The sequence below is a fragment of the Athene noctua genome, chromosome 10 (genome assembly GCF_965140245.1).
Source record: "Athene noctua chromosome 10, bAthNoc1.hap1.1, whole genome shotgun sequence".
NCBI lineage: Eukaryota > Metazoa > Chordata > Aves > Strigiformes > Strigidae > Athene > Athene noctua.
In genome coordinates, this window is record NC_134046.1 from 740,909 (window position 1) to 751,835 (window position 10,927).

Consider the following 10,927-nt stretch of genomic DNA (forward strand, 5'->3'; position numbering starts at 1 on the left):
CGCCGCAGATGCTGAGCCCCATCGCTCCACGTGCGCAGGAACAGCAGGAGGGACCCGCTGGAGTGTGGGGACACACCCTTGCCGTGCTCTTGGGGGGGTGGGAGCGGAGACCTCCCTCACACCCGCGGAGCCTCCCGGCAGCCCCACCTGGGGTTTTCCCCTCGCTGTTTCCAGCCCCAGGCCGGGGTCTCTCATCCGCCCTGGGCAGAGCGGGGTTGGGTTCAGCGCAGGCAGGATGGTGACATGAGCACATTAGTAATTTCCTGAGGTTTCAGCTATTTCTTTCCATTTGGCACAAAACAGCAGCTGGTGCTTCCCTGAGCCTCAGTAACTTGGGGCTGGGGAGACCTCCTATACATCACATGAACCCCACCGACGTTTCAGGTGCATTTAACCCCAAAGCACCTGGGGAGACGCACCAGGAGGGGGGTAGATGCCTCCCACAGTGGGGCACTGAGGTATCGCTCAAACCCCGGGGCAGCTGGAGAAGGACGTGCTCTCCCCGGCGCATGGGAGCTCCTGCACCCCACATCCATCCCCATTGATGCAGCTGGGATCTTAACTGCGATCCCACTCAAACGCGCCACGTAGCTCCTAATCCCGGGCATTCCGTGGGCAAGGAGCAGGATTCCCTTGGCTTTGCAGCCCCAGCTCAGCCTGGCGCTCACGCTGTGGGCTTGCAGCACATCCCTGGCTGAGCCTTGGGGAGGAGCACTCAGGTACCCGCTGCCAGGCTGGACTCCAGGAGGAGGGGGAAAAAAACCCAACCCTGATGTCGTCAGGACAGCACTAATTTTAGTAAGGCTAAATGCAACTACCCCAACTGGAATAAATCAAACAAACAAACAGTCGGGGCTGTGGGGTTGCAGGAGGAATCTCTGTGCACCTCCTCAGAGACGGTGTTTACTTGCAGCGGCTTTTCCTGTCCCTGCTCTGGTGGCCCCATCTCCACCCGGCCCGCCGCAGCCCACATTTGTAAGCTATTTTTTGTTGTTTTAACGCAATGCTGCAATTCTAACCCAGAGCCTCGGATTGTCAAACAGTTTTTCTTTTCTTTTCTTTCCTGCAGAAAAAAAATACAGCTGAACTAATTTGATGAAAGGGGAAAATAAAGCGTAAGCCAGACTAAACACATGCAGTTCCTACCTACAGCCAGGGCCCAGCTTCTCCCAGGCCAAAGTCAACACACGTCAATTTTTAACATGACAGGGCTTTAAAAGGGAGGTTTGAGTCCTAGATGAGAGGCGGCTGGAAAACATTAATAACAAGGTCTGTCAATTAAAGGCAGGCATGACAAGCCACCAAGTCAAGGGCGGAGGGGGGGTTACCCTCCCTCCCCCTCTCAATTTGGTGAAAAAAGTGATTTATGAAGAAATCCATCCATTCATCAAAAAAATGCAGCCACACTACCAAATGAAGGATGGGCTTTGTTTAGGATCCTTGAGAATAGCCCAGCAGGCAAGGGTTGAGATCAACAGGTTCAGGAAAGTGCTGCCATGAGGGACGCTCCCAGTGGCCCCGCTGGTCCCAGTGCGGCTGCTCCCAGATCCCCTGGGCTCTGCGGGGGGAGCAGCAGCCCAGCTGTCTGGTCCCCAGCACCACCACCCAGTTACTGTGCTGGGCGGACTTGGTGGTGACATCCCTGTTCCACTAGAAATTACTCATTTGGGTTCTGGCAAAGAAAAACACCCCAGAGGAAGCATTTCTATGGCCGGGCAGGTTCTGTCCCAAGGCACCCACTGGGCTCCAAAACAACTGGGGAAAAAACAAGCAAAAGGGGCAGAGCAGCGGCAGCCTGACCAGCCCTGGAAACGAAGGGAGTGGGACGATGGGTGAGGGGGAGCGAGTGTTTCATTAGAGGTGGAGGGAGAAAGGGCTTTTCTCCTCAAGTCTGGGAAACATCCACCCACCGTGCTGGGAGGAGGTTCCCGGGCTCCGGAGAAGCAGTGTTGGCTTTCAGCTGAGGGAGCAGGTAAAGATTCAGCCCAGAGGGAAACGGCAGAGATTCATTTCACCTTCAACACCTAAATAAATACTGCATCCAGAGTCACAGGCTCGGCACAGTATATATGGTGCCGGTGTGCATTACACATCCACACAGCACAGGAACCGGCTGGTGGACCCGCTCCAACATCCCCCGCTGCAATATCCTGTCCCCAGCAGCGGCCCGGCCAGATGCTCCAGCGGGTCTTAAGAGCCCTCAGTAGTCAAACACGACCCGCTGTGCCGCCCAGCGCCGGCTGTCTCAGTCTCTGACGCAGAGAGAACCTTCCTGGAGACCCCCTGGGTGCGGGCATCGCATCCACCCGCTGCCCCGAGCGCTGCCCCGGCGGGGGCAGAGCAACGAGGGGCTGCGAGGACTGGGGGTGCAGGACGTGGCTCTGCCTCTTCGGGTGCTGCTCACTGGAGCGTGGCGGGTTGCTTTCTCTGGCCCAGCAAACAAAACCTCCCTCCTGCACCTACGAGGTTCGCTCCGCAAGGATGGCAGAGCTACCCCAGGTTGATTTATTCAAACAAGCCCCAGACTTGGCCTCTGACGGGGTGAAAGGCTCTTGGGCTCTGTTAAATACCGTCTTCTCTGCTGGGTGGAAAACAAAGTTGTGAGGTGCTCTTTGGCTCAGGGGCTTGTTGCCACTGAGGACTGAAAGAACAGACCGAGATCAGCACGCCAAGAGAAAGCACTGGGGAAGGTGGAGCTGGTGCCTTTGGCCCCGCACAGACTAAACGCACTGAGGATACAGAAACCCCACAGGAGAGCCTGTCCCTGAGCTTCTGCCCTGGGCACAACCACACCAGTCTTCCCCCTTTGGGGCTCACCAGCCCCACTGCCCAGCTTTGGCCACCACCGCGGCATCGCGGGCCACTAGGCCAGGCACAGCCCACCCATGCTCAGCACCCCAGAGGTGCATGCTGTTCAACAAGCTAAGCCAGGCGCTCCCATCCCAAGGAAACAGCCTCTTTCATCACCAGAAAGCATTTGAAGGCAGAGCTCAGCAAGCCCCGAGCCCCCCCGTCCCCACAGCTCCGGGGAAGGACTTCCCCGCTGCGCCCCACGGCCACGGGACGGCGGCTGTTGGCGTCTCCACGGCCGGGGGCTGGAAAACACGAGCCTGAGCAATGGAAACACCTCGGCTGAGTCAGTAGCAGCTGCCTGCACTCCACACTGATCATTTCAATCATTAGCTCCGGCGGGTGCTCCCAGACCCCCCCGGCCCCCTGCCCGGCCCCGCGCTCCCCCGGACAAAGCGGGAGCAGCCTGGCGCAGGCAGGAGGAGCGCTGGGGCGCAGGGAGATGCACCTGGGGTGATGTACGCCCCTGCAGCAGATACTCTGTTGGGGATTTCCGAGGTACCTGGCAGGCGCAGCTCAGTGGAGAGCAGCGGGGACCGTCCGTCCGTCTCAGTCCCAGCGGCCGCTGCACCCACACGGGCCTCCAGCACGCAGGGCCGCCCCCAGCCACGTTCCACATGTGCTGTTCTCGTTGTTCTCCAAATACCCAGCACAGCCTCCTCATCCTCATCCTCCTCCCCTTTCCTTCAGGCAAGCAAAGCAGCCTCTGCGCCCCACAGTATCACCTAGCAGGATCGCACAGCACAGGGGGAAAAAATTGAAGGAGAGCCCTTTTAAATCACGTTCACACCCTGCATCAAGAAAGGTTAGTCTTCCCACTACCCAGATAAAAGATACAGATGTTAAACTGATGCCACATTTGATCTCAGCCAAAAAACCAAGAGGGTTTAAAACATACATTCATCTTAAGCTGTAAGAAAAGCTTATTCTCACTAATCTCAATAATTACTCCACTCCTCCCCCACGGTGAGAAGGGGCCGTGTGACAAGGTTTCCTTCCTCCATGGGACCCCTGCTCAGAGCAGGGATCAGAGATTGGCAAAAATTTCCCTCTTTAAAGAGGTGCTGCTGGGAATGCTGGGCCAGATTCCATGGGATTGCTCTGGATTCAGAGCAGGATCTGCCCCAAACTCTTCCCACTCGAGATGAGCATCTTTGATCCGAGAGCATCAGGGCTGTTGGCGTCACTGTAAGACCAGAAATGCAGGAAGTCATGAGGGATCAATAGGACTTAAATCCTTCTCAAACTCCACAAGATCTTTTCAGATGCAGCAATGGGGGCGAGGATATATTAAGCATCTCCAGTGTGGTATCAAGTGAACAATTAGCAGAGAAAAGCTGCCAGTGAGGGCCTGATGGAGCAGAGCAAGGAGATTTTCTTCCCAGAGATGTCTGCTAGAAACAGCCTGAAACATTTCCATTTCTGTTGCCTTTTAATAGCAAGGTCAGCTCCTTTCTTCCTACCCCGACATCCTCCATCAGGGCCTCTTTCTGGGAACTCACAGCAACACACCAGATGTCACTGAGAGACAGAAAAACAACCGGGGGCCAAACTGGGGCATTTCGCCACCGCCCTGAATCCCAAAGCACACGGCGCCGGGCTCAGCGAGGAAGGGCAGCAGAGAGCATCCCCCCGGTGGCACCGCCAGCCCCTTCCTCCCAGGCACCAGTGGCCACCCTGCTCCCGCAAAAAGCCACATGACAGCAGCCCCACATGCCCCCAGGTTTTCCCCAGCAGTAACCGGCCACTGGAAATAATCTAAATATTTGCAGCCCAAAGGGAACTTGGCTTTTTTTCCTATTTTTTCCGTGTGCTGGGTCTGACTGACACTCTGCATAGCGCCCAGCACGGCTCCGCAGCGGCCCGGCACACAAGCACCCCCACCTGCTGCAGGACAGGGATCCTCAGAGCGAGCTCCTGCACAGCCCCCACGTAGCACCCACACTGCCAGCACCAGGGCAGCTCGGCCTCTGCCTGCCCCCAGCAGCGCATTTCACAAGAAAACCAGAGCTGAGAGAGAAGACCAACACCACCGCTCCAAGAAGAGGCTGCTAGCACCGTAGGCATGTAGGCAATGCCCCTTTTTTTAGCCAAAGAACACAGTTACTCCCAAGATTTCTAGAGGCTTTCTAGATGTGCAAACACCATGCCAGCTGCTGCCCAGGGTGACAAGGATGAAGTAGGGAAGAAAAGAAGCCACAGGACTTAAAAGAGAAAACCACCTACATTCAGTGAAGCTATGGAGTCCTCTTCGAGCTTTTGGAATGCTTTCAGGCTTCTTCCCTTTAGTACAAACCCTGAGACTAGAAATATTGCCACCTTATGAAAAAAGTAACTAGGCGAGACCTCTAACCCCAGGATCCAAGGCTTAGAAATAAATGGCTTTGCATTAGCCCTAAAAATACAGGTACCTACCCTCCACCAGAAGGAGCAGAAGGAAGCAGAGCCCAGAGGGAGGGGGAAGGGGCAGGTGGGGGCTTTTATGAGTGCACAGGTGCCTCAGGTGAGCGTTCCCCAGGCGGAGAAGGTGCCCTGGCATCCCCCTCCCAGGTGTGCTGCTGAGGGCAGGGGCTGCTGCCTGGTTTTGGGGGGGTGGGCACGGTTCTGCCCACTGCTGTGCCCCCCCTGCCTGCAAACAGCTCCCCGAGAACACCTTCGGGTACATTCCCACCTCTTGCAACACTGCGCAGGCGAGCGCCCTGTGCCACCCACCTCGCCCAGGCTGGGGGCAGCCGAGGGAGCGGGTGATGGAGGGTCGGGGCTGGGGTCTCCTGTCCCCCAGCCCCACTGCCCCTCTCCTCAGCAGGGGTGGGTCATCTCCGTCCCTGCTAACCCCCTGCCTGGCCCACCCCAGGCTGCTCCAACAGCACGGCTGCAGATGGCAAAAAGAAGGGGAAAAAAAAAAAAAAAAATTCTTCAATCCTTCTGCCACCCATGAGCTTCTCCCCTTTTGCACATATTTCCAGAGCTCTATTTTTCCACATTAAAAGGGGCTGGAATAAATGTCACATTGCAGCAGGTACCCATGAACAAAGCCACCAGTGTGGATGGCCACGTCCACAAATTCTCCCCCCTGCTTTTCCAGGTTTTCTGGAGTGACCTTGGAAAAAGAGCGAGCCGTAGTTCTGGGTGTCACGGGCGATAACACATTTGTCACCGTTCAAACTATCTGAAGGCTGCCCAGGTTTTATTTTATTGCATTTCTAGGTGTCACCAAGACGCGGCTGAATTACGTTGCCAATTCCTTCATAAAAAAAAAAAAAAAAAGAAAAAAGAAAAAGTGACTTTGCGCTCCCTCCCTGCACCATGCTGGAGAGCGGAACTTGCGGGAGGGACTCAGATGTGTTCAACCTTTTTTTTTTTTTTTCCCAGGCGTGCAATAGCTCAAACTCGCAGGTGAAAGACTTTGAGCACCTCGTCGCGACACGCTAATAAATAAAAATGTTTACTCGTCGCAGAAGAAGCAGATACAGACTCCTGACACGTTTGCAAGCCCCTGGCGAGTTTATATTGATTCTGGCGAAGCGGCGCCGAGTGGAGCGGTGCCGGCGCGTAGCTGCGCGCCCCTGGGGTACCTCCCGCGGGGAGCCCCGCGACCCCCGGCTCCCGCCCGGGTCCCCCCGTTTGCAGGCTGGGGGTGCCGGGGGGGCGGCCCCAGCACCCCCCCGGCCTGACCCCGCGCCGCCGCTGTCTCACCCGCCGCAGCCAGAAGGTGACGCCGTCCGCCTGCAAATTGCTCCCAGCCCAATTAGGCGGCCGGTATCGGCTGCAATCACGGCTGCTGATAGAGATAAATGGGGAAGGCACTATCTGCCCAACAATAGTGGGGTTTTTTTAAAAGGAAAAAAAAAAAAAAACCTGGAGGAAAAAAAAAAAAAAAACAATTGAACTTTTCATCAGCTGCTAATCATGATTTTTTTATTGCTTTGCTTAGCATTTTCTGGGGAATAAAACCTCAGAGGAGCCCAGTCTTTTGTGGAAAATGAAAGGGCATATAAAAAAATGAATGTACATGGATTCTAAATATTTCAGGTTGTATGACTTTGTGTTTGACCTTAGCAGAAGATGAACTAATCCTGCAATATAATAGACTTTCATAGAGATATGGAAAATGGCTGCTTTTTTATCTCAGTTGCCATGGGAACCATCAGAGAGAAGGCCTAGCTGAGATGCAATAGAAGGTTATTAAATGTGTGCTTGTGTATATTGGAAAAATACAGCTTTTTGTCATCTTGTGTCACTCATAGGTCTTTAATACGTAATGTTTAGGTTATTAATAAACTAACACAGGTCCATTTTTTACAGAGAACAACTGTGAATACAGCCATAAAAAAATTAGTACAAGTTGTACATTTGCAAAACTCTTGAGCATGGGCAAGGGCTGGCTGGGGCAGCTGCTTGTCCGCAACTTCCCACAAAAGTTTCTCTCCCCTTCCAGGCAGGGGAGGGATGAGCTTTGCTGGACAGACAGAGGGGACTGGGACACTGGGTGTCCTGTCCCCAGCCCAGAATCTCACCGGCGCCCTGGGCTGGGGTCCAGGACAGCGCCGGGAACACGGGGGAGGGCTGCGGTGCCGCCAGATCAAGGGCCCCTGCTCTGGTATCGGCGCAGGCTCAGGCGCTGCCGGGGAGGGAAGGGGCTGGTGAGAGCCGAGGGGACCAGTGTCCCCAGCTCTGGGTTGGGGCATCTCCTGTTCTGGGCTGGGGGGATGCACAGGCATTTACTGCTACACAGGTGATTTTTTGGGAAACAAAAAAGAGAATGAAAAAGAAATCCTAGTGGGAAAAAAAGAAAGGGGAGAGGAAGAAAGTGAGAAAGAAAGAGAGAAGGAGAGACATAAAGAGAAAAAGTGAGAAAGAGAAAGAGAGAGAAAGAAAAGAGAGAGAGAGAGAGAGAAAGAAAAGAGAGGAAAGGGGGGAAAAAAGAGGAAAGGAAAGGAAAGGAAAGGAAAGGAAAGGAAAGGAAAGGAAAGGAAAGGAAAGGAAAGGAAAGGAAAGGAAAGGAAAGGAAAGGGGAAAGGAAAGGAAAGGAAAGGAAAGGAAAGGAAAGGAAAGGAAAGGAAAGGAAAGGAAAGGAAAGGAAAGGAAAGGGGAAAGGAAAGGAAAGGAAAGGAAAGGAAAGGAAAGGAAAGGAAAGGAAAGGAAAGGAAAGGAAAGGAAAGGAAAGGAAAGGGGAAAGGAAAGGAAAGGAAAGGAAAGGAAAGGAAAGGAAAGGAAAGGAAAGGAAAGGAAAGGAAAGGAAAGGAAAGGAAAGGAAAGGAAAGGAAAGGAAAAAAGGAAAAATGAAAAAAAGGAAAAAAGGAAAAAAGAAAACCTGATACTGCCCTGAGCTGGAAGAGACAGACTTCATGCTAACTCCGGGAGTGAAGCAGGACTCCTTTTCTGTGGGGTTTATTTGTTTCTTTTTCTCCCCCAAGATCACCAGTTGCTCCCACAAGCTTGAGCTGCCCGAGGTGCCCTGCTCCGCGTGGCTGGGATGGGGGCTCCCCCAGCACTGAAGCCAGCCCCAGCCCCTGGGGGACCCGAGGCACTGGCTGCCAGGAGCTGGGGGGACAAGCCGGGGGGGCACCAGGAGGTTTTACCAGACTGGTCCACCTGGGGCCTGAGGCTGCCCAGGGCTGGGGCAGAACAGGCTGAGCCTGGGAGCGTCTTTCCGGGAGGCGGGGGGTGCTGCACCCCGGCGGGACCCGGCGGCTGCCCACGGGTGTGGGCGACCGCAGCTGTGGGTGCAGGCGGGAGTGCGAGCGGGGTGCCTGGAGTGCCCGGGAGGGTGCTCCCCCCGCTTCCCCTCTCCCTGCAAATCCCCCGGCTCCCCAGCGGAGCAATCCCAGATTTCCAAGCACGCTGCCTGGCAGCGCCTTGCAGGGTGGGTTGCTGTCCCACCGGGCTGGGGACAGGCTGGGGACACTCGTCACTCCGCAGGGTCCGCAGCAGAGCCCTGCGTGTGCTAAGAGCCTGGGGGTGTCCCAGGCCCGGCCGGGGGGCACCCCGCATGCACAGCCGCCCCGAGTCCACGCATACTAAGTAAAGCAAGGAATACATAGATTTTGCCTATCTGCCGATCAAACGCGGAGATCTGCTCTGGTAAATGATGCATTAGATGCGGTGGCTGTATTTGTTGTGTGAGTTTTGAAAGGGTTCCGATAATCTGGAAGCGAGAGATAAGGAACACCATTTATTCAGCAGCACTTTGGAACCAATTTTCAACCCTGTTCAACCCCATTCTCCAGCAGCCTCCAGGAGCCCAGGAGATAAGGATTGGGCTATTCATTATCTTCACAAGGAACAAAGATTAGCTAGCAGAGATGAAAAATTACCCCTGGATAGTAATAATAAGGAAGCGAACCTGGAGAGTTGCTGAGCCCATATTCTCCCTGCTGCTGGTGCTGCTTCTTCTCTTTTTAAATTCTCTCCCTCTCTTTTTTTTGTTGAATCAATATTGAAAAGGTTGGTTCTTTTTTTTTTTTTTTTTTTTTAAAGGGGGGCAAAAAAAGAAAAAAAAGAAAGCCTTCCCCACTGTCTATCATATTTTTCGATATGCAGAATATGGTTGTTACCGTGGAAGAGAGCAGAGCCCGGTCCCCCCTTCCTCCCAGACTTCCAGATGACATCTTTAGTACGAAAGCTAAACAGCAGAGGAAAACATCCTTCTCTTCCAGCGGGCATGAGGGGAAAATCGCCCCCCCCGCCCCTCCGGCCCCAAATGCCTCTGGTGGCACTCGGGGGGCTGGTCCCGGCCCCGGGACAGCCCGGGACCGCCCGGCCGGGGAGCGGCGGCAGCGCGGGGAGCCTCGGGCGGGCAGCCCCCCTCCGCCGGGCTCAGCCCCCCGGGCCCCCGGCTCCCACACCCCCGGCTGTCCCCGCCTGGGGAGAAATCTGCAGGCTTCAAACCCCGCTTTTCCCGGAGTTTTTCCGTCTGAGCGACGGTCCCTCGTTTGAGAGTCGTTCCGTGCAGGGGCGATCCCGGGGCGCGGCGGGCGACAGCGTCTCCCTCGTCCTGGGCACAAGGGAAAACAGAGGGGGATATATATGCATGTATATATTTTAATACCGCATTCTTTTGTATTTTTTCCCTTGCATAAATCTGGCGATGTATCTCCTCTCAGAGGATGAAGGGTAATACAGGAGGAGTAATTAAAACACTTACTTTGGAAATGGGCTGCGTGGGGCTGATAAGAATTATCTGCCGCATATCAAGGACCCTTTTTCCCCCGAACCATATCACAAAGACAGACAGAAAATGCCAGCAGAATAGGATATTCCCCCCCCTTTTCCCCTGCTCACATTTTAACCTCCATTATGATGATAATTCCTCTCCCGCGAAACTTTTCTCCTTCCCTTCCTGAACCGTATTTCGTTCCCCCGCTCCCGCAGGGCCCCCGCCGGACGGTCCGGCCTTTGTCTCTCCATCAATACGGTTTTCCCGCAGCCCGGGGCGGGGGGGTCTCGCCTGCTCCCCCCGGAGAATCGCGCCGCGCCCCGCGGCCCCCGCCACCGCATCCAGCCACCGGGCGCTGGGCGAGGGGATCCCCCCCGGCCCCCCCCGCCAGGGAAATGCCCAGCGGGTCAGGGCTGCCCAGCCGGGGCTGGGGCAAGCAAACATTTCCAAAAACGTTCGTTCTGGCTGAATTTCCTGGTAATCTACGAGGTGGGTATTTTACCGTCCCTTTCCCAGCTACACCAACGCCCCGTCGCGCAACATCTGCCCGCGCCTCTGCCGGCGCCTCGGCCGCCTCTCCTGCCTGCAGGTGCACAGCCCCAAGGGCTGGCTTTGGGACGGGAGGGGGGGAAGAACCACGAGGTTATACAAAAGCCAGGCTGGCCAATGCCAGAAAAGAAACATCCAAAACCCCCCCAAACGTGCCCTTCGCTAGGGAGCGAAAACAAAATTAATAGGAATAGGAGTCATTTATACGAATAATTGGCCCTGCGAGGCGGGTCCCCTCACCCCCCCTTCCCTGGGAGCCGGAGGAGAAGCGAGCGGCTGGGCAGGGGCTGGGGCCGCGGCGCTGGGGCTGAGTGTGTGTTGTTGGTGTAATATCAATTCATTTAAAATATGAAAGTCAAGTCGCGTAGA